The sequence below is a fragment of the Sapajus apella genome, unplaced genomic scaffold, assembly GCF_009761245.1.
Source record: "Sapajus apella isolate SASKATOON/1434 unplaced genomic scaffold, GSC_monkey_1.0 scaffold35, whole genome shotgun sequence".
NCBI lineage: Eukaryota > Metazoa > Chordata > Mammalia > Primates > Cebidae > Sapajus > Sapajus apella.
Window position 1 is genome coordinate 6330199 of NW_022436975.1, and position 24489 is coordinate 6354687.

The window sequence follows — 24489 nt, forward strand, 5'->3', positions numbered from 1 at the left end:
TGGCCAACATGATGAAACACATCTCTACTAAAGATACAAAAATTAGCCAGGTGTGGTGGCAGGCGCCTGTAATCCCAGATACTTGGGAGGCTGAAGCAGGATAATTGCTTTAACCTGGGAGACTGAAGTTGCAGTTAGCCGAGATTGTGTCACTGCACTCCATCCTGGGTGACACAGGCTGTGTCTCAACTCATTACCTCAGGTAAAAGAAATTATTTTGCCTCAGGAAAGGGTGGGACATTAAAGTAGATTGATTTTGGGCAATTGTTTTTTTTTTGTAATGGTTAATTCAACATCACAAATTCATCTCAACTAATCTCTTGTAGAAAGGGAGAAAATGAGTTTGATTTATGAATTGTTAGCATCTAGAATGATCGTTACACATAATATAAAAACTTTCTATTTAGACAACTGGCTTAATAGTGAAATTCACTGAATTTGCTACATATATATAAACTAAGTTCTTGCTACTCAGAGTGGTTTATGAACCAGCAGCATTGGCACCTCCTGGGAACTTGTTGGCAGTTACAATTTCAGTCCTCAGCCTTCAATTTCTGAATGAGGATCTGCATTTTAACAAGCTCCCCAGATGATTTCTGCGCACATGAAACGTTGAAAAACAGATACAAGTCAGGGCGCTCACATTATTATTGCAGTACAACATTCATAACACTAGGTGGCGCTATTTCTTCAAATTTTGGATATTTCCTAAGGGTGTCTAGAACAGTCGTTGCAAATTGTTTTGCAATTCTTCCCGTTGACATGACATTTTGCTATTTAAAGGAAGAGAAAACAAAGCACAACAAAATGCTATTCAGATATACAGGTTAAATTTGATGGATGATTGTGGAGAAAAAACATTAAAAAATTTCTCTATTAAAGTCTAAAACGTTTTAGAAAGACTAAAACAATTATTTTAAAAGTCCAGGTAAATATTGAAGCATGAGATCATATTACTTGTATTGGACGTTGCAATGGAGGTGCAAAAAAAACTAAGTTAAGTTGAAAAACTTTTGCTTTAAACTGTGGATATGATGTGTGTGTGTGTGTGTGTGTGTGTGTGTGTGTATACTTTATTTCAGGAAGTACACTCATTAAAGAAACGTGAAAAATATAACAACAAGGATGGCGTCATGTTATAATGACATAAATAAACGATGTTGAACCTTTAACCCATTAAACATGATCATCAAAGACATTAATCAAGGTCACTGGTAAAAATGAACTTCCTGCTTCTTTCCTTTAGAATAAACAAAGAAATGTATAAATTGAGACTTCAAGCTTACAGCTACGGGAACTCCAAGGCGAGGCTAAGAGACAGGAGGGAGAACTGGTGGCAGCTGCTCGGCCTGCACTTCTGGGCTGCACCGAATCGCCACAGGCCTCACCCTCCTGGCTTCGCCTCCCCACTGACTTTTTTCATGGAGAGTGAAACACAGTGAGCATTCCGTGAAACACAGTGAGCATTCCGTGAAACACAGTAAGCGTTCCTTGAAGCACTTTTATCCTCTCTGCTCAGAGGCTGGCTTCTGGGAGAGGGTCCTGGCTTGTGTTGGGCCTAATGACCTTGGGAATTGGAGTTCTCTTTTTCCCACTGCACCAGCTTGTGAGCTCTTTAGTCTGTGTGGATGTCCACCTTAGGTTACTGCTGTAAGGTGCAAAGACTGTGGCTGGATGAAATACCCCAACAGGGAAATAAGGAATCTGGAAAAGTAGTCTATAAGCATACGAAGTGTGCTCAGCCTTACCAAGAATGAAATCATAATCGCAGCATCCAGTGTCGGCGAGCATGTGTGGAACTGGGTACTTTCCTACACCATCGTTAGGACTATACTTGCTATAACCTTTTTGAGGGCAACTTTACAGTGTCTGTCAAAATTTAAAAGCCTTATATTTTGGTCCAAAACCATGTTCTAAGCTTACAATTGTTTTCTAAGGTTGGAAGCCTGACAAAATGGCCTGCAAATGGGGAGAGTTGCCAAGTGCCCCAAACTACTGCTGTTCCCCATGCACCTGCCACCTGGGTCCATGCTACTCATTCTCATTTTAGTTGATTTTTTTTTTTTTTTTTTGAGATAGAGTCTCTTTCTGTTGCCCAGGCTGGAGTGCAGTGGCACGGTCTCAGCTCAATGCAACCTCCACCTCCTGGATTAAAGCAATTCTCCTGCCTCAGTGTCCCAACTAGCTGGGATTACAGGTCTGTGCCACCACGGCAGGCTAATTTTTGTATTTTTATTAGAGACAAGGTTTCACCATGTTGATCAGGCTGGTCTTGAACTCCTGACCTCAAGTGATCAGCCCTGCTCGGCCTCTCAAAGTGCCCATATTACAGGCATGAGCCACTGCGCCCGGCCATTGTAGTTGATTCTAATTGGAAATCAGTCACAGACACTGGAAGCTCAAGCGATAATTTTTTTTTCTTTTTTTTTTCTTGTGATGCAACAGCATTTTCTTTTCTTTTAAAATCAAGACAGGGTCTTGTTATGTTTCCCAGGCTGGTCTCAAACTCCTGTGCTCAAGCAGTCTTCCTGCTTGAGCCTCCTGAGTAGTTGGGATTATAGGCATGAGTCACGGCACCCACTTATTTATTCTCATTTTACAGGTAAATCCAAAGAGAGCAGAACTTTGATCCCTGTAGCCAGTGAGTTGCCAAATCTAGATTTCAAATAGTCTTAGGAATACCAAATTGTACTGAAAGTAAATGCATAGACAAAGGGCTAATGGTGTTTAAGGGTTAAAATATCTTCTATTACTCAAAAAGGATTGTGAAATAAAGGCTGTTCCAGTCAAGCAGAGCACCAGCCTGAACCAGCGGAGCCACACTGCCTTCCGTGGTTTCTGATTACTCATGCAGCAGGAACTGGGAGAGGGTGTCCTGGTCTTTGTTCCCACTCCCTATTCTGACAGCTCCTCCGCGGGGAGAACCTTTTCCATCTCCAACTGAGCTTCGCAGGGCGAGGACTGTGTATTGGGTGTCAAGGTCAGAAGCAGAATCCAGTGTTCCAAATCATAGCGCAAAGAAAACCAACAAGGCTGCTTTTAGTTCCTACGTACACCACATGATAATTGAGATAAATTTAAATCCCTGAAAGTGGAAAAAATTGGGGAAAGGTTATTTATTTATTTATTTTTGAGATGGAGTTTTGCTCTTGTTGCCCAGGGTGGAGTGTAGTGGTGTGATCTCAGCTCACTGCAACCTTTGCCTCCCAAATTCAAGTGATTTCCTGCCTCAGCCTCCCAAGTTGCTGGGATTACAGGCACCCACTACTATGCCCAGCTAATTTTTGTATTTTTAGGAGAGACAGCGTTTCACCATATTGGCCAGGCTGGTCTCAAACTCCTGACCTCAGGTGATCCACCCACCTCGGCCTCTCAAGGAGCTGGGATTACAGGCATGAGCCACTGCACACGGCCAGAACGATTATTTAGACACTTGCACTGAACCGTAGGGAATATCCCTGTGTGCTGTGACTTCTTTGAGCTGATCTGAATCCTATCTATGTGGTTATGTACACCTCACTTTCGTCAAGAGGACAGGCTGGCTGTCTGGCTGGACTAAGGAAAGATTATTTTGCTTATTTATTCCTCTCCCTCATAGCCCTCCCCAAATTATAAATGACTTTGGAAAGCATGTAAGTGGTGGAGTCCTTGTGGTCATTTCCTTATCTTGCAGGTTTGCATAAGCCCTGCCCAATCTACAAAACAAAACAAAAATCTCAACTTTATAAAACACTCAAAATGGACTACAGTATTTCTTCAAACAATCACACATAACTGACATTTATTGACTGCTTTCTGTGTGCCAGGCTTAGGTCTAAGTTCTTTTTTTTTTTTGAGAGAGTTTCGCTCTTGTGCAATGGCTGGAGTGCAATGGCGCGATCTCGGCTCACCGCAACCTCTGCCTCCCGGGTTCAAGTGATTCTCCTGCCTCAGTCTTCCAAGCAGCTGAGGTTATGGGTGTGTGCCACCACTCTCAGCTAATTTTTGTGTGCCAGCTAATTTTGTATGTCACCATGTTGGCCAGGCTGGTCTTGAACTCCTGACCTCAGGTGATCCACCTGTCTCCGCCTCTCAAAGTGCTGGGATTATAGGCATGAGCAACCGTGCCTGGCCTAAACTCTTTCTGTAAATTAACTCACTCCTCGCAGCCCTCTTCCCGGGCTAGTAGGAATGCCTGTTGGTGCTGAGATGGGGCTCAGTCCAGGGAGCATCTTGTGATCCTGCTGAGTGATCAGATGGCCTCGGCCCCATGGTCATCCTTGTCCATGATGCACACACTTAGTTGTCTTCTCGCTGGCATAAAAGGATGCCAGTCTCCACCATTCCAGATAACGATCCCCAGAAGCTCATTCGGAAAGGACTGTGGCTGTGTCCTGAAAGCTTTTGGATGCCCCAGGTAAGGTCAAGAAAACAGAGCAACAAAACTTGCAGAAGAGCCATCTGAGTCTTTATGAAAGTCCAGGAGAAAATGCTACCGGTGTCCTGATGGCACAGAGAGCAACGTCCTTTGAGTGGACACTCATGGACCACAATGACCAGGCCACAGGTGACAGAATTTGGAACACTGGATTCTGCTTCTGATCTTGACACCTAATACACGGTTCTCTCACCCTGTGAGACCTGAACTCTGAATTTAAAAAGATCTAGAACTCTTCTAACTGGTTTTAAAAATTATATGTTCCTTTTTGTGTGTATATAAGAATGGCATGATGAAAACCTGTATCTAAATAAAGTCTAATCAAGCCTTTTTTTTTTTTTTCCTTTTTCTAAGACAGAGTCTCGCTCTGTTGCCCAGGCTGGAATGCAGTGGCATGGTCTTGGCTCACCGCAGCCTCGACCTCCCAGGCTCAGGTGATCTTCCCACCTCAGACTCCTGAGTAGCTGGGATTACAGGTGGGCATTAGCATGCCTGGCTAGTTTTTGTATTTTTAGTAGAGATGAGGTTTCACCAAGTTGGCCCGGCTGGTTTTGGGCTCCTGACCTGAAGCGATCTGCCTGCCTCGGCCTCCCAAAGTGCTGGGATTACAGGTGTGAGCCATGTCATCCACCATTAAGCCACGGTGCCCAGCTTAATTAAGGATTTTTAACGAAATATAAGAATTTGAAGTGATGAGAAAGTATGTGTCATAGTTTAGATGGCAGTGTTCTTCTTAGTGGCTCTTAAAGTATCAGTACATCACAAAATTGACAGCACTTTAGATTTGTTGAAATATGGCATTTTTAAAGGTTAATTTTGAAGATGAGGAAAGTGAGGCACAGAGAGGTTAATCAACTTGCTCAAGGTTGCACAGCTGTTCATAATAAGTGATAGAACTAAGACGTAAAGGCTGGGTGCGGTGGCTCATGCCTGTAATCCCAGTACTTTGGGAGGCTGAGGCGGATGGATCATCTGAGGCCAGGAGTTCCAGAACAGCCTGGCCCACCTGGTGCAATCCCTTTTCTACTAAAAATACAAAACTTCACCGGGTGTGGTGGTGGGAGCCTGAAATCCCAGCTACTCGGGAGGCTGAGGCAGGAGAATTGCTTGAATCCAGGAGGCGGAGGTTACAGTGAGCCGAGATCGCGCCACTGCACTCCAGCTTGGGCGACAGAGCGAAACTCCGTCTCAAAGAAAAAAAGAAGAAGAAAAAAAAGAACTAAGGAGTGAAGGAAACAGGCTGAGCCCGGGGCCTGTGCGCTGAGCTAGGTGGCCCCGCGAGCTTGACCCCCGGCTTCCGCTTCTGCTGTGATTTTGGCTGGACTCCTCCCACCTGGCCTGCGCGCTTCCTGCCGTTTTCTCAGTGCGGTTCCCGGTCTCCCCAGGTACTAAGAGAAATGCAGGGCATACTTTTCTGCTGAAGTTCTCCAGGGCCAGTTTTTCTGCTGCTGCGGAAGACACCAGGCGTATCGAGCGGTGGCAGCAGGCAGGGCTGCCTCGACTGCACCAGGACGGGGGCGGGGAGGGGTGACGGCGGGGCCTAAACGCGCCTCCGCCCTTGCGTTTCCCCGAACCTGCGGGCTGGGTGATGCCGGGGCCTCCCCGCTGCGCCCGCACCCACGCTTTGGGGCTATTCCCGGAGGGCACAACGGTGCCACTTTCTCAACCAGACTGAGCTCCTGGGCTGGTGGGAAAGTTTGTGCCATCACAATCCCCAGGCTGTTTTTTGCCTTTAGAGCCCTTAGCGTTTGCCTCTGGAGTACTTGAGACACGTTTATTTTCATAATTATTTGATTTCTGTCTGCCGTCCTCGTCAGGCCAAGTCCGCCGGGGCCGGGATCTGGGCTATTTATGCCTGGGACCAGGTGCGTGCTCAGAAGCCGTCTTGTTGACCTGACATTTTCGAACCCTTGATGAGAGAGCGATTTTACAAAGGTTTCCAGGCTGACCCCTGGCTCTGCGCCTGGGTTACTCCGCTCCAGTTCCCAGTTGCGTCCTCCAGGCCCCGGTTGCGTCTTCCAGGCCTGGGACCTGCCTGGGTCCCCTTGTCTAGATCCTTTCTGAACATTCTGTAGGGAACAGGGCGGTGCCGGGTTATTCTTCCCAAAGCCTGCGTTTGTAAATGTCCATGTGCAGCGTCTGGGGTTGGGGGTGGAGGAAGCGACACAACTGGTGAAAGTCAAGGTCGAACCCAGGCACTGGGGAAAGGAGACACCGTGAGCGAAAGAACACGCGCAGCAGCTGGGGAGTGGAGACCCCGGCAGAGCGGGAGGAGGAAGCCCGGTGTAGGATGGAGCCGCCCCCAGTGGCTGCTGCGAAGCCTGCTGGCTCCTGGCCCGCCCCAAACCCTGCAACCTGCGCCGTGTGCCTTCCCGCAGGCGGCGCTGCCCCCGCGCGCGGGGAGAACCCTGGGGCTGCGTGTGGGCTGCGGGGATGCGGGACGGGAAGCGCGTCATCGCTGAGGGCTCAAGCCACAATCTGGATCAACAGGGGCCTGGACTCATGCCACTTGGTGCCCGCTGCTTCTCTTTTCATCACCCTTGGTCGGAAACGTTCCACAGCCTGGACTTTCATGCCCGCCTGAGGTGGGCCTGGGTCACCCACACCTGCGGCCTTGAAAGGAGCCCCTGCCGAATCCTCAGCGGGAGGTGGTGGAAGCGACAGTCATTCAAGCAAATCTGTATTTCACCCAGAAAAGGTGAAATCGGTGCCAACGTTGCCCTGCCTGTGATCCCAGTTCCCGTAGAAACAGACCAACATCAAGATGGAGATGGAGAAGTTCATGTCTCACACGCGGAAGCCGTTAGAACTGTGATGAATCCAGCCCCGGCTCTGCCAGGGGTGGTACCACCGATGCCTGAAACTCTGCCTTCGCTGCTTAGAAAGCTGGCCTCCTACTCCACCCCTAGGGTAGACAGGGTCTAGGGGCTGCAAGGGATAGGAATGGCCCTGGGAGGGCAGCCGCCTGCTCCACCTGCAGTTGGTCCTTGCTGCTGTCACCTTTAAAAAAAATTTTTTTTTGAAACTGAGTCTCGCTCTGTTGCCCAGGCTGGAGCACAGAGGCGCGATCTTGGCTCATTGCGACCTCCACCTCCCAGGTTCAAGCGATTCTTGTGCCTCAACCTCCTGAGTGTGTGCCACCTCACCTGGCTAATTTTTGTATTTTTGGTAGAGATGGGGTTTCACCATGTTGGTCAGCCTGGTCGGGAACTCCTGACCTCAGGTGATCCGCCCATCTCACACTCCCAAAATGCTGGGATTACACGCGTGAGCCACCACACTCTGTCAGCCATTAGCTTTTTACAGAAAGCTTGGGAACTGCTCTAGGCCCCCCATGGTGGTGTGTGTGAGAGAGAACACACACAGAAACACACATACAGACACACACACGAGCCTGGAAAAACTTAAGTCTAATCAGAGCATTAGGTCCTATTTTACAAAAGGGAGAGGAGCTTATTAGTTCCTTGGGGAGACTGATCATATGAATGGAAAATGTTGACTAAAGGGGACAAGTGAAAGTCATGAGGTCAAGGCCATAAGCTAGGTGGACAGGGCAGCCAGGTATACGGGCAAGACTCCTGGCTTAGAATACGGATGAGCTTAAAGCTCCTCTTGGATGGATTCTCCCTCTATTATGCTAATGGGACATAGTTTTTTAAATGTACAAATGATAATACTAGCAGCTTCTAATAATGAGATTCTATGGGTGAGAATCCGTGATGCTATTAAAACACAGGATAAATTAAGGAGCAGGATGTGCCGTTTGAAAGACAGAGAAGGAAAGTCAAAGTTTTGCCGGCTGTGCTGTCTTTCCTTTGGTGATGGCGTCTGTGCTGTCTTTCCTTTGGTGATGGCGTCTGTGCGTGTTTGGAGGCTTCTGAGTGCGGCTCAGTGCTGGCTCCCCTTCCCTGGGATCACACCATCACCTGAAGTGAGAGGACCGTAGGTGTCTCAAGTATACACCAGCTCTGATGGCTGATCACCATGTAGTTCTGGCTTCTCTCTTCAGTGACTTTCTTTCAAATGGTGGCTTTTGGAATGGCTGTTGGAGAAGTAAAGGGCTGAGTGCATCCGACTCCCCGTGGGGTCCTGTGGCTGAGAAGTCGGTGCGCTAGGGAGGGAGATAAGCCGCACTTTCCTCTCAAACATCCTACCAGGTGCCTCAAGAGGCTTAAGGGCCTTATAATCATTTGGCAGCCTCGTCCCTCACTTAGAACTGTGGATTGGCTTACTTGCCTTATAAAGCCCATATGTTTTCTTTTTTTTCCTTTTCTTTTCTTTTTTTTTTTTTTTTGAGACAGAGTTTCGCTCTGTTGTCCAGCCTGGAGTGGAGTGGCACGATCTCGCGGCTCACTGCAACCTCTACCTCCTGGGTTCAAGTGATTTTCCTGCCTCAGCCTTCTGAGTAGCTGGGATTACAGGTGCATGCCACCATGTTCGGCTAATTTTTGTATTTTTAGTAGAGACGGGGTTTCACCACGTTGATCAGGCTGGTCTCGAACTTTTGACCCATGATCTGCCCGCCTTGGCCTCCCAAAGTGCTGGGATTACAGGCATGAGCCACCACACCCAGCCAAAGCCCGTATGTTTTCTTAAAATCATTTTCAGGTAAGCTTTTCCCATGGGTTTTCATGATGATATAACGTACTCAGAACCCATAGACAGTTCACTTAAAAAAAAGATGACTGCTTCCAAATGGTTCTATTTCTTTCTCTGGCTTTTTGGTGTCAAGATGACAAGTGGCTGGGAGGTGTGGGGTCTGTGTAGGAAGTCTCCCACATGGTCACACTGAGAATGTTTATTGTAGAAAGGGAACTTTTGCCCTGTGAAGTCACCTCCTCCGAGTCACCAGTAGCTTTCTGATATTCTATCACAGGAAATTCCTGGTGGTCCACAAAAGCAGTCTTCTGAGTGCAGCTGCAGAGGGCGGGAGACAGAAAATAATTGCTGAATTTGACAGTAAGGTCTGGGGACCTGTGTGCAGGGGTGGCCCAGCACCTGGGCTCTGTGAGCTGCAAACCGGGAGGCTCTTTGAACAATGTCAGAATAATCCAAGGAGCAAAGGTCAGCTGACCTCTCATTGTAATGCATGTAATGCAGAGAAAAAGGTGCTGGAGGATGTCTTTTGTGTCTCAACAAGGTAGCGGGAAATTATATTTAGATTTGGTTGGTTTGAAGATGTAGAAATTAACACCACCTTGTCCCATCTTACCTACCACTTAATATTCATTATCAAAACATCAGCTTAAAAGTTTGGATTGGCAGTGGCCTGCTTGAAGTATCAGAATTGGAATGAAAAACCATCTTACATCTGTGATTTAAACGGAAAACATTAGCACGCTCCAGATATTTCTGCATCAGCTTCAAATCTCTGTGTGGCATAGGTCAAATCCCTTGATACTCTGGGCCTTCGCTGTCTTATCTGTAAATAAGGGAATTTCCTGAATCTTTATTCTTACAGATTTAAGATCCTGGCATTCTACTTTTTTCCATGTCCTTACCTAGGGAGGAGCAGGCACCATCTGGCACCCTGACTGGGTGGGGGACCTGGGACATTGTGTCTCCAGGCTGTGCCCAGGACTGGAGGATTTCACAGTACAAGCGTTCTTTCCCTAGAGTATCTGCTGCTCTGACTTTGTAGTATAAGAATTGGAATGAACAGTACAGTCTGAAAGATCAGTAGAGGTTGAAATAGAGATTGATTTCTCTGAAATAATGATAACTCTTCATTTGAGATTGTTTGTAGGCTTTTAAAAAACCACCTAAAAACCACCTAAATGGGTATTTTTTGTTTCTGGAGTCCTATGCAACAAGTCTAGGCTTTGAGTTAAATCTTTCATGTTTTCTATTGATGGTTTTTTTTCTGAGTGCCTTCAATGTGCCAAGTTGCTTGCACGAGCCGGTCCACTGACAGAGGGTCTCTCCCTGACCAACTCAGCCTCCTCTGGTTCCTCTTCCTGACTAGCCCTTGACTTTTGGACTTCCCTTTCCATTTTCACATCGTCCAGCTTTAGCGAGAATACCTTAAAGTTGGTTTAGCCACAATCCCCCACCATTGATATCTGGTCACCATTGATATCTAATGATTCTCAGTATCTGGTCACTTTCTTCACCCCCTACCATCCCTTTGATGTCTGATCACCCTGGCCTGCCTTCAACTAGAATCCTCTCATGTTGGTTCAGCCAGATTCTCTCTTACCTCTGATGTTTCCTCTTAATAATTTTCCGTCCACTGACCCTCACCCTTGTCCTAGGCTATCAAATCCTCACTTTCCCTTGCTGTATTCAGAGTTGAGCACAATTCTGTTTAACTATTGTCAAGCTCTGGTCTTCTGTGGACCATCTCAAAGGCAACAATCTCATCTGCTGTTTTAGAACTGCTGCAGTGGCCAGGCACGTTGGCTCACGCCTGTAATCCCCGCACTTTGGGTGGCTGAGGCGGGCAGATCACCTGAGGTCAGGAGTTCGAGACCAGCCCAGCCAACATGGTGAAACCCCCGTCTCTATAAAAATAAATAAATAAATAAATAAAATAAAAATAAAAAAGAAAAGAGAGTTTTCAGGTCCCACCCCAGGCCTACTGAGTTAAAAACTCTGGGAATGAGGCCCAGGGGTCTTAAAAAAAAAAAAAAAAGAACTGCTGCAGTGGGACTAGCCTGAAGAACACTTCCATGTCCCCGTTATTCTCTCTGCAGTAAGGTGGAAGGCCCAGGAGGGGCATGAATTCACAGGGGCCCAGGCAGTGATGAAGTTGGGAAGAGAGATTCAATAGTCTTCGTGGCCTTCGGTTGGCAGCTTGCATGTCCTACCCATACAACTGGCGGCTGCTGCACACCTCCCACCAGCCACAACAATTCATGGAAATTAATAAATGCATTTATTGGGAGAGGTCATGGGTAAAACAGGAAAATCAGTCCCCCAGCTTCCCAGACAAATCCTCTAGAATTGAGTTTCAATAGAAACCAACAGCCTCTTTCACAGCACCGAGTATTTATAGCAAACAGAAGTGGTTCAAATTCTTAGGTAGTTCAGCAAGGTTAAGTACAGTTCTTGTGTTTGTTTAGGTAACAGATATGTTTGGAGGAGGTTTATGTCCCCAAATAGCAAGTGCTAGAAATTCTGGGGTGTGCGAAGACTGAATCAATAAGCCTGATTATCCTTTTTTCAGACTGCAGTCGTAGAGAGCAATCATTTTTTGCTTAAAACTGGCCTGCACTTTAATGAGGGAAAAATTAGTCTTTTCAATGTATGTTGCTGGAAGAAGTGGATACCCACATGCAAAAGAATGAAATCGAACTTCTTTCTTATACGCAAAATCAGCTCAAAATAGATCATAGACCTAAATGAAAGAACAAAAATTATTAAATTCTTAGAAGAAAACCCAAGAGTAAATGGGGTTTTGTATTAGTCAATGCTTAGTTATCACATTGGAAGCACAAGAATCCAAGTGAAAAATAGAAAAATAAGACTATATAAAAAATTAAACCTTCCGTGCTGCAAATGATACAACAGGAAAATGAAGAGATAACTCAAAGAATGGCGGGAAGTATTCGGAAATCACACATCTGATAAGAAACTGATATCCAGAATATATAAAGAGCTCTTACAAGTCAACAACAAAAAGGTAAGTAATCCGGTTAAACAATGGGAAAAGATTTGAGTAGCCATTTGTCCAAAGAAGATATACAAATGACCAATAAGCACGTGGAAAGATGCTGACCATCATCAGCTATTAGAGAGATGCACTGAGGGCTGGGTGCGATGGCTCACACCTGTAATCCCAGCACCTTGGGAGGCTGAGGTGGGCAGATCATGAGGTCAGGAGATCGAGACCATCCTGGCCGTGGTGAAACCTTGTCTCTACTAAAATACAAAAAATTAGCCGGTTGTGGTGGTGTGCACCTGCAGTCCCAACTATTCAGGAGGCTGAGGTAGCGGAATCGCTGGAATCTGGGAGACAGAGGTTGCAGTGAGCTGAGATTGTGCCACTGCATTCCAGCCTGGTGAAAGAGGAAGACTCTGTCTCAAAAAAACAAAACAAAACAAAAAACACATGAGATGCCACTGCAAGCCCACTGGGTTGACTATATTTAAAGAAAGACAATAACAAGTGTTGACCAGGATATGGAGAAACTGGAACCCTTGCACACTCTTGGTAGGGCAGCTGCTGTGGAAGGCAGTTTGACATAGAGTTACCATGTGAGCCTGCAATTTCGTGACTACATATATGCCCCCAAAATTAAAAAGACATGTACGCACAAAGGCTTGTACAGGAATGTTCTTAGTAGCATTATTCATAATAGCCAACAAGTAGAAATAGCTCAAATGTCTATCAAATGATGAATGGATAAGCCAAATGTGGTATATCCATCAGTACAGTGGAGTACAATTCAGCAGTAAAAAGGAAGCACTGATACATGCTGTGACATGGATAAACCTTGAAAACATGCTAAGTAAATGAAGCCAGGCACAGAAGACCACCTGTTGTATGGTTCTTTTTATATCAATGTCCAGAATAGGCAAATCTATAGAGATAGAAAGCAGATGAATGCCAGGGTATGGTGGCTCATGCCTATAATCTCAGCACTTGGGAGGCAGAGCCAGGCAGATCACTTGAGGCCAGGAGTTCGAGACCACTCTGGCCAACATGGCAAAACTATCTCTACTAAAAATATAAAAATTAGCTGGGGCTGATGGCACACGCCTGTACTCCCAGCTACTTGAGAGGTTGAGGCAGGAGAATTGCTTGAACCCAGGAGGCAGAGGTTGCAGTGAGCTGAGATCATACCATTCCACTACAGCCTGGGTGACAGACGGAGACCCTGTCTCAAAAAAAAAAAAAAAAAAAAAAGAAGTAGTGAATGGTTTTCTAGGGCTGGTGTGAAAGTATGTGTGTGAGTGTGTGGGTGTAGTTGTTGGGAGAGTTATTGCTAATGGGATTCTATTTGGGGTGATGTGAAGATCCTAAACTCAGATTGTGGTGATAGTGATTTACAACTCTGTGAACATACTCTGGGAATACCTCGTAGACTTTCAGTGGGTGTTCTTACATATATGAGTTATATCTCAATACATCCTTTAGAGGAATTGGCACTTGGGGGGGGTGGGTGATAAGACATTATGATGCCCTTACTAGGCCTGCTGCCACTCCTGCTCCCCTTTTCTCCCTCTCACCAGATCCCGGTTCCAGACAGTCAAAAGGAGGCCTCATCCATCTGGGCTGTGACGTAGGAAGGGAGCTGTTTCTCTACTCCTTCCTCTTACTTGTCTGAGTTCCACAGACAGAAAAGAGACTAACAACAAAAAACCTTCAGGCTGTTTTTAGTTACAGAGAAAAGAAAAAGATGATCTAACACATTAAAAAAATTACATACCTTTTATTGTGCCTTTCTCTCCAGAGCTTTAGAGATGTTTTTAGTACCTCAAAGAATCTTTTTATAAATTATAAATATTTCTATATTAGAAATTGACACTACCTATGATACTCTGCTTAGTTCCTTCCCTTTTACATATTTAAAATACTCATATATATATATATATATATATATAGAGAGAGAGAGAGAGAGAGAGAGACAGAATGTGCATTAGTGCATTATTCTAACTAGACTTATTCTAAATAAGACTCAAAAGAATCTTATTTTCCTGTGTTATTTTATTTTTATTTATTTATTTTTGAGAGAGGGTCTTGCTGTGTCATGCAGGCTGGAGTGCAGTGGTGTGATCTTGGCTCACTGCAACCTCCCCGTCCTGGGCTCTAGCAATTCTCCCACCTCAGCCTCTGGAGTAGGTGGGATTACAGGTGTGTGCCAACACATCCAGCTAATTTTTGTGTAGAATTTTGTATTTTGGGTAGAGACAGAGTTTTGCCCTGTTGGCCAGGCTGGACTCGAACTCTTAGACTCAAGTGATCTGCCCTCCATGGCCTCCCAAAGTGCTGGGATTACAGCTGTGAGCCACTGTGCTCGCTTTGTTCTTTGTAATAGAATTTTTTTTTTCTTTGAGATGGAGTCTCACTCTGTCACCCAGGCTTGCATTCAGTGGCACAATCTTGGCTCACTGCAACTTCCGCCTCCTGGGTTCAATTGATTCTACTGCCTCAGCCTCCCAAGTAGTTGGAATTACAGGCGCCAGCACACCTGGCTAAATTTTGTGTTTTTAGGAGAGACGGGGTTTTACCATGTTGGCCTGGCTGGTCTCGAACTCCTGACCTTAGGTGATCTACCCGCCTCGGCCTCCCAAACTGCTGGGATCATAGGTGTGAGACCCCATGCCCAGCCTTTAATAGAATTTCTTATGGTATCTTTTTTTTTTTTTTTTTTTTTTTTAAGATGGAGTCTTGCTCTGTCACCCATGTTGGAGTGCATTGGCACAATCTCAGCTCACTGCAACCTCTGCTTCACTGGTTCAAGCGATTCTCCTGCTTCAGCCCTCTGAGTAGCTGGGACTACAGGCACTCACCACCATGCCTTGCTAATTTTTTGTATTTTTAGTAGAGACGGGGTTTCACCATGTTAGCCAGGGTGGTCTTGATCTCCTGACCTCATGATCCACCCGCCTCAGCCTCCCAGAGTGTTGAGATTACAGGCGTGAGTCTCCATGCCCAGGCTCTTTTTTTAAATTAAAAAAAAATTTTGTGAGTACATACTAAATATATGTATTTATGGGGCACATGAGATGTTTTGATATAGGCATGCAATGTACGTTTATCCTTTGAGTTGCAAATAACCCAATTACATTCTTTATGTTACTTTAAAATATACAATTAAGTTATTATATTGACTATAGTTACCCTGTTGTGCTATCAAATAGTAGGTCTTATTCCTTCTTTCTATTTTTTTTTTTTTGGTACCTATCTTATAGAATCCTTTTGTTAACCATCACTGGTTGTGGTGGCCATGAGAAGGAATATTTTAGGTTTTCTACTTGCAGAGTGTGTGGTTGAACACAGTTCTAGATGACTAATTCTTATATCTATCACTACGTAGATGCAGAGGACACACTGCTCATGGCTGCTCCCAGAGAATGGTTGAATACAGCAGGGATGCTAGGATCTGTTCTTGGATGTCTCTAACAGGTCACTTTGGCTCTAGGACTCTCCATCACCCTTGCTGAAACTTTTTCAGAACTACACCGTAGTCTCCATACGCGAGCCATCCAGCCTTCCTCCCCTCATGGAATGGGAGACCGTGTTACACGGGACACCGCCCTTGACTGCTCCTGGTCCATTGACTACACTGGATCCTTGACCTCTCTTAGGGCTATCAGTGGTGCTTCACCATTGCTGATGCTTCTTCAGGCTGCAGAGTTATTGTTCTAGTCTGATTAGCCAACTTCTGTCAGACCATGGTAGCCTGTGAGACTGATCCATGTCATGTGTCTGGTTTTCTGGACCATTTGCATTCCAACAATGAGGAGCATTTTTTGCAAAGGGGAGTCAACAGTGGCCTAATTGTCAAGGTATTTGATGGAGAATTTGTGTGTTCCTGATATGGTTTGGATGCCTGTGTCCACAAATCTCATGTTAAAATGTAATCTCCGGTGTTGGAGGTAGGGTCTGGTGGGAAGTGTTTGGATCATGGGGGCAGATCTGTCATGAATGGCTTGGTGCTATCCTTGCAGTAATGAGTGGGTTCTTGCTCCATGAGTTCATGCAAGATCTGAGGTTTTTTTTTTCTTTTTTTTAGACTAAGTCTCTCTGTGTCACCCAGGCTGGAGTGCAGTGGCACCAACTCGACTCACTGCAACCTCTGCCTCTGGGGTTCATTTTCCTGCCTCAGCCTCACGAGTATCTAGGATTACAGGCACCCACCATCATGCCTCGCTGATTTTTGTATTTTTGTAGAGACGGAGTTTCACCACGTTGGCCAGACTGGTCTTGAACTCCTGACCTCAGGTGATCCACCTGCCTCGGCCTCCCAAAGTGCTGGGATTACAGGGGTGAGCCACCGTGCCTAGCCAAGATCTGAGTTTTTAAAAGAGCCTGGAGCTTCCTGCTGTTTCTCTTGTTCTCTCTTACCACGTGTTACAAGGACTCCCCCTTTGCCTTCCGCCATGTCTGTAAGTTTCCTGAGTCCTCACCAGAGGCAGATGGTGGTGCTACGCTGCTTGTACAGCCTGCAGAACTGTGAGCCAAATAAATCTCTTTTCTTTATAAGTTACTCAGTTGTAGGTATTATTTTGTAGCAACACAAATGGACCAGCACAGCTCCCTACCATTCACAACCTTCCTCTGTTGAGTATTGAAACTGTCTCCTCAAAAACAGACTGAAAATTATTTCTCACTCTGCTCTCTGACCTTGTCCTGGTCCATGCACCTCAGTGAGGCAATTTGGTCACCGAATTTGGTGTCTCCAGAAAGGAATTACCTTCTCTTGGCTGCTTCCTGGGTAATGATCAGGACAAAAGATGTGAGAGTGATCATCAAGAGTGCGACGTGGCTGGGCACAGTGGCTCGCACCTGTAATCCCGGCACTTTGGGAGGCTGAGGTGGGCGGATTACCTGAGATCACAACTTTGAGACCAGCCTGGCCAACATGGTGAAACCCCATCTGTACCAAAAATACAAAAATGGGCTAGGCATGGTGGTGCATGCCTGTAGTCCCTCCTACTCAGGAGGCTGAGGCAGGAAAACCGCTTGAACTGGGAAGGGGACAGTTGCAGTGAGCCAAGATCACACCACTGCACTCCATCCTGGGTGACAGAGGGAGACTCTGTGGAAAAAAAAAAAAAAAAGTGTGAAACCCAGTCTGGGCAACATGGTGAGACTCCATCTCTACAAAAAATTAAAAAACTAGCCAGGCATGGTGGCATGGACATGTGTGAAGAGGACATACTCCTAGCCACTTGGGAGGCTGAGGTGAGAGGATCACTGGAGTCTGGGAGGTTGAGGCTACAGTCAGCTATGACTGAACCTCTATTCTATAGCCTAGGTGACAGAGTAAGATCCTGTCTCAAAAAAAAAAAAAAAAAAAAAAGGAAAGATGAAAAGGCTGGGCACAGTGGCTCACACCTGTAATCCCAGCACTTTGGGAGACTGAGGCAGTTGGGCAGATCACCAGGTTGGGAGTTCAAGACCATCCTGTCTAACCCAGTGAAACCCCGTCTCTACTAAAAATTAAAAAAAAATTAACCGGGTTTGGTGGCTGGTGCCTGTAGTCCCAGCTACTCGGGAGGCTGAGGCAGGAGAGTCACTCGAACCTGGGAGGCGAAGGTTGCAATGAACCAAGATTGCGCTACTGCATTCCAGCCTGAGCGACAGAGCGATACTCCATCTCAAAAAACAACAACAACAACAAAAAAAAATGAAGAAGTGTGAAAAGTCTGAGGTTTTATTCTACTTGCAAGCTAACAAGTGAGCTTGTCATAGTTCCGTGGGTGTTGGCAGAAAACATGAGACACTTGGCCCAGTGACAAAGGACTTTCTTTCTTAATTTTTTTTTTTTTTTGGAGACAGGATTTCACCATGTTGGCCAGGATGATCTTAATCTCTTGATCTTGTGATCTGCCCGCCTCAGCCTCCCAAAGTGCTGAGATTACAGGCGTGAGCCACCGCACGTGGCCCAGGACTTTATTTCTTATGTCAATAGCAGCAGCCAGAGTTTGGCATATTTACATCAGTTCCCCAAGCTCAGTTTCCATGGGGTAATGTGATGGGGGGGAGATGAAATCTGAGCATTCATTAGGTTGTGTACAAGAAAGGAATCCAAAGTTTAAGAATCTCAAATCTCTATTAGTTGGAAATGAGTGTGTCTGATCTTTGCTCTAGAATAAAACATTATTACACTGTAAATTTAACAACACTGCCTTTGCTCTAGAGGGAGACATGAGTATCCTCCAAGGCTGTTTACTAGACAAACATTCTGGAAAAAAGAGTTTAGAACATAGGGAGTAGTATCTTTGCTCCTAAGATGTACAGGGAGAAGCCCTGGGGGATGGTCTTGCAACAAACCTATTTTGAAAATTTGTGTTTCTGCTCTTATAATAACTGGGCACAATGCTCTCGTCTGTTCTCAAGTGGCAGTTCCAGGTTTGCTCTGTGGGGCACCCTCTGGGTAACAGCCCAGCCTGAAGGGAACCCTAGGGAATTCAAACTTCATTCTGCTTTAGCCACCTAGATTTTCTTGTTGAATTAACATGGCCTTAGGTCCTAAAAATAATGAACACATGCTTGAATAGACTGCTTAACAAGTCCTCCTAGGGGGGCCTGCACAGGCCAAACTGGGGAAATAAGTGTTGTTGTGACTTGTATTGTGTTCCCCTAAAACACAGATGTTGAAGCCCTAATCCCCAAAGTGACTGTATTTGGAGATAGAACCTTTAGAGAGGTACTTAGGAGCCCTAATCCAATAACAGTGGTGTCCTTAAAAGAAGTGGGCAGACACCAAAGATTTCTCTCTCTCCACTCATGCACAGAGGAAAGGCCATGTGAGGACACAGCGAGAAGCCCCCATCTACAAGCCAGGAAGAGAGGTCTCACCAGAAACCACCCATGGCACCTTGATCTTGGACCTCCAGCCGCCAGAACTGTGAGAAATGAAACTTCTGTTGTTGAAGCCACGTACTCAGTCTGCGGCATTTTGTTGTGGCAGCACAAGCAAACTAATAGAAGTGTTCTCCAACCATTCAATCAAAGTTCCTTGTCCCTCTTGTACTTGATCCTTCCAAGGAAAAATCTTGGTAAAAGTAAGGGAATAATTGGACAAAGGGTGATGTTATAGCTACTGGATGGACCACAGGGATTTTGTGGTAGTAAAGAACAACAACCCTGCCACTTGAAAAGGGAACCCCTTAGACCTCAGGATGTATAGGGGAGTGAGCGACATTCATGATCTTTCTCTACGGCCTTTCTCCAAAAGGAAAATATCCCAGAGTAATCTCTCAAGCTGTTGCAAGTACCTGAAATTTAAGATTTCAAGCTCTGCTATCCTCCTCCAGATGACTCTCACTGTGATTTGATCGCCATTCCCTTACCCTTGCTGATAAATCTGCTGGAAGTAGCACAGGCGAACTCTTGTTCCCTGGCTTCCTCACACCCGTCCTCACAGCTATGGCTCCATCCTTCTGTGGGGTGAATGAACACTGTTCCCCTGGTGTACTTGTCCATGTACAGACAGGACAAGTGAGCTGGCTGTCCTTCAGGCCCTCATTCCAAATCAAGGTCTAGACTCAGTTATTTAAACTGAACTGGGAACCCCAGGTGTATCAGCTGGCCAGGAGGCCATTGTCAGTCTTTTCACATGCAGCACCCCCCTCCCTGCTGAAAGATGTAGGTCTCATTTGATGGCTGCAACAGTTGTAAGCTCTTTCCAGGGACACCATGTGCACCGTTGATATTTGCTTTTAGTCTGGAAGCCAGGTGTTAATTGGCTTTTCTCATGAGAACATGGGGATTTGTACCCTGGGGGTGGCCATAACAGACCTTCGAGGGTTTAAGAAACAGCACCAAGAGACCACACAGCCTCAGATGACTGTGCAGAGCTCTCCAGAAGCAGCTGCTCTTGGTTCTGTGGCATGTCTTGGAGGGATAACTGACTTGTTATTTATGTAAGCCCCATGGACAGTTTTTTCCTATGAGGGGAAGCATCCAGTGAGAAAAGGTGGTATGAAATTCACCCCTGCTTTTAGCTGAAGTCATCACAGCTATGACCTTCCCCTCTAAAGCCATTTAAGTCAGTCTAAACCCACTGACTAGGGTTGTTGTGGTTGATGGGACTGCCCTAGACTTCCTCCTTTTGTACCTGGATTAATGTCTAGAGTTAAATTAAAAAATAATACAGAGGCCAGGTATGGTGGCTCATGCCTGTAATCCCAGCACTTTAGGAGGCCAAGGTGGGTGCATCACCTGAGGTCAGAAGTTGAAGACCAGCCTGGCCAACATAGTGAAGCCCTGTCTCTACTAAAAATACAAAAAAAAAAAAAAAAAAAAAAAATTAGCCAGGCATGGTGGCAGGATCCTGTAATCCCAGCTACTGAGGCTGAGGCGGGAAAATCGCTTAAACCCGGGAGGCAGAGGCAGTGAGCCAAGATTACACCACTGCGTTCCAACCTGGGCGACAGAACGAGACTCCGTGGCCAAAACAACAACAATAACAACAAGAACAAAAACCAAAAACAAAAAAAAAAAAAAAAAAAAAAAAAAGTCAGTACAGACAGTTAAGGAGAAAGCAACATGGGTTTATGAGGTAGACCCTAACAGGCTGTGGGATGCTCTGCTGATTGGATGCAGGACCCTGAGAGGCGGGGCTGAGGTCAGTACTACAGGGTGGCCAATTCTGCTGCTTGGAGTACTGTAGGTAGTAGCCTTAATTAAATGCCACATGAGACAAATTGGATGAGCTTAGCCAGAAAGTAGAAGTCAGGGGTGGATATTATGGGGAAACAAGTTCCAGCAAATATTAATAACAGAAGCACTGACAGCCCTTTGTTCTAGACTATCTTTTCAAGGATGTTTATATAGCAAACCTTCTTGAAAGACATATTTCCCTCTGGAGCAAAGAACAGGTATGCTTACTGTGTGTTTTGAATGATTTGGGCTTTTGAAGCCCAGAATTCCTTCTTTGTAGTGTAATGCAACTCACGGTGTGTTCAGGTACCCCCGTGGGCCCACTGCCTTCATCCCATGGGATTTGGGGGCAAGAAAGATGCCAACATTCTGGTACCCATGCTGCTTGTTATATAGGAAGTAATAAAATTCTTTGTCTCTGACCCATGAGTCTCATGTCTTTTGCCAGTATCCACGAAGCAAATGGTATCAGGCCAATTTATCAGCTTCTAAGTAGGGTAAAAGATCTGCCACAGCTCTCCTGTGAGTAGGTGTAAATGACCATTAAGTATTCCATAAATCGTGGATTGGAGAGAGGGAAGGAAACAATTAGTGCATATCTACAAGGACTTTTTTCTGTCAAATAAAAAAATTAAAATCCCGTTGTCCTTATTGAGTGTTTAACATATTTTCCTTAAATTTTTCAAAGTAGCAGGAAGTACTTATTTGGTTAACACAGTCTGTTTGCCTGTGTTGTTCATATTTTCCCTCCGCATCTTTCTATGTTCTGTTTCTTTTTGTCTCCTTTATTTCTCATCACATGAACAGGCTCAAGGGTGATTGATACTTGCAGGAATATTTTATTTTTGGGCTAGAATAGCATTCACGAAAGAATAAGGCTCTGAAACTCAATTGAGCCATGGTTGATCCAGGAAAAAATGCAGGTAGGGACTCTGCTGTGAACTGAATTTCTTTTCTTTTCTTTTTTTTTTTTTTTGAGACGGAGTCTTGCTTTCTTGCCCAGGCTGGAGTGCAATGGCGTGATCTCTGCCCACTGCAACCTCTGCCTCCCAGGCTCAAGCGATTCTCCTGCCTCAGCCTTCCGAGTAGCTGGGATTACAGGCACCCGCCACCATGCCTGGTTGATTTTTGTATTTTTAGTAGAGAAGGGATTTCAACATCTTGGGCAGGTTGGTCTTGAACTCCTGACCTCGTGATCCACCTGCCTCGGCCTCCCAAAGTGCTGGAATTACAGGCGTGAGCCACCGCATCCAGCCTGAATTTTCTTTTAGAGTGTTTTATTTTATTGTGGTAAATATACGTAACAAAATTTATCATTTTAACCGTTTTGGAGAGTAAATCAATTCATTGATATTACATACATTCACAGTGCTGTGCAACCATCACCACTATCCATTTTCAGAACTTTTTCATCACATCAAACAGAAACTCTACCCATTACACAGCAACTCCTCCTTCTCCCCCTCTCCCCAGGCCCCTGGTAACCACTATTCTACTTTATGTCTTTATGAATTTACCTATTCTATATGCCTCATACAAGTGGAATCATACCATAATTGTCTTTTTTTGTGTCTATTTATTTCACTTATCATACTATTTTCAAGCGTTATCCATGTTGTAGCATGTATTGAAATTTCATTTCTGTCTACCTTTTGGCTACTATGAATAATACAGTTGGCTCTCTGTATTTGTGGGTTCTGCGTCCATGGATCTAACCAATCATGGATTAAAAAGTATTTGGAATGACCAGGTGTGGTGGCTCATGCCTGTAGTCTCAGCATTTTAGGAGGCCGAGGCAGGTGGATCACCTGAAGTCAGGAGTTTGAGACCAGCCTGGGCAACATGGTGAAACCCCATCTCTAATAAAAATACAAAATTAGCTGGGCGTGGTTGTGTGCACCTGTAATCCCAGCTACTTGAGAGGCTGAGGCATGAGAATCACTTGAACCTGGGAGACAGAGGTTGCAGTAAGCCGAGATTACACCACTGCACTCCAGCCTGAGCTATAAAGTAAGACTCTGTCTCAAAAAAAAAAAATAATAATAACAATACAACAATAAAATAACACAAATTTTAAAATATAGTATTAACAATGATTCACATAGCTTTTACAGGGTATTAGGTATTATAAGTAACCTAGAGATGATTTAAGTATATGGGAGGATGGGCATAGATCATATACAAATAGTACACCATATTTTTGCCTTGTATCTACTGATTGCTTTCTCAAAACTACACCATTTTATATAAGGGACTTGAGCATCCTCAGATTTGGGTATCCAAGGGGGGTCCTGAAACCAATCCCCTAGGGACCCTGAGGGATATTGGTGTACAGGTATCTGTTTCAGTCCCTGCTGTCAATTATTTTGAGTATATACTGAGGAGCGGAATTGCTGGATTACATAGTAATTTTATGTTTTGAATTTTTGAGGAACAGCCAAACTGTTTTCCACAGCAACTGAACCATCTTACATTCCCACCAGCAATGCATGAGGGCTCCAATTTTTCCACATCATCACCAATGCTTGTTATTTTCATGAAAAATAAATAGTCCTTCTAATTGGTGTGAAGTGGTATCTCACTGTGGTTTTGATTTGTATTTTCCAAATGACTACGACATGTATTTATTGGCCATTTGTTTTTCTTCTAGAGAAAGATTCATTTTCTTGGAAGAAAATAACTTTATTCTAATTAATTCACAAATAATAAAATCATAATAGCTAATTTAAGGAGGCCACACATACATTTGTCCAGCCCCCACATTTTACACCATCTTCATGAAATTCTACACAGCAAGAACACCCTCTTCCATTTCAATTCTGAAGCAAGGAAGCTATGAATGACACATGAGAGTTTTAACTGATGGTTACACTTTATACGTTCACTATCGATTATATTCTAGTACTGAATTAACTTGGTTACCAGAACTGATTTTCCATTTCTCCAATTTGAACTTCTTGATTAGGCCAATCTGTCTGCAAGACTGCACTGTCTGAGCACCTCGTTGAAACCCTCACAGAGCTTGATGTCACCCTGGTTGTGGGCACACTCCAAAAACTGATCTCATGGAAACAAGGCTGCTGCTGCTGCTGCTGTGCCAGCCGGATTCCCGAGGCTTTTGGTAAGTGACATCAGGTTTTGCAGGCTCACCGTTACTTCCTCCACTGAAGCACCAGTAAGGCATGACCCAGTGTGTCCCGCACAGCGGAGCTACAGGCACGCCAGCTGCAGTGGTCGCCATCTGGGCCATCAGGCCTGGCTGCCAGGACGCAGCAGCAGGACAGCCAACTGCAGATTGGGGTGCCACTGCTGGCGGCTGAGCGGCTGGTGCTGGCCTGGGTGCAGCTCTCATCTGAGGTGCCCGGCTGATGGGAGGGGACCTGCAGGAGGTGCCACTTCAGCTTCCACATGGCATCCTAGCTGCAGGGCAGCTCGGCATTGTGTCATACTCATTTTTGAATTGAATTGTTTTTGTCATTGAGTTTTAGGAGTTCTTTATTCTGGATACGAATCCCTTCTCAGATATGTCACTTGCAAATATTTTCTGTCCTTCTGTGGGTTGTCTTTTAACTCTGTTGATTGTGTCCTTTGATGCAAAAAGTTTTACATTTTCATTAAAAGATTCTTTCATTTTTACTTTTGTTGACTGTGTTGTTGGTGTCATATCCAAGAAATCATTGTCAAATCCAAGCTCATGAAGATTTTCCCCTGTTTTTTCGAAGAGTGTATAGTTTTAGCTTTTAACTTTAGATTTTTTATTCACTTGAAGTTTAAAAAAGTATGATGTAAG

The 24489-nt window shown here is 45.1% G+C and overlaps 1 pseudogene; it reads right to left on the bottom strand.

The window, feature by feature from the left end:
* Positions 1-23660: 23660 nt before the first annotated feature.
* Positions 23661-24114, bottom strand: LOC116563379 (annotated as a pseudogene).
* Between the last annotated feature and the right edge of the window lie 375 nt (positions 24115-24489).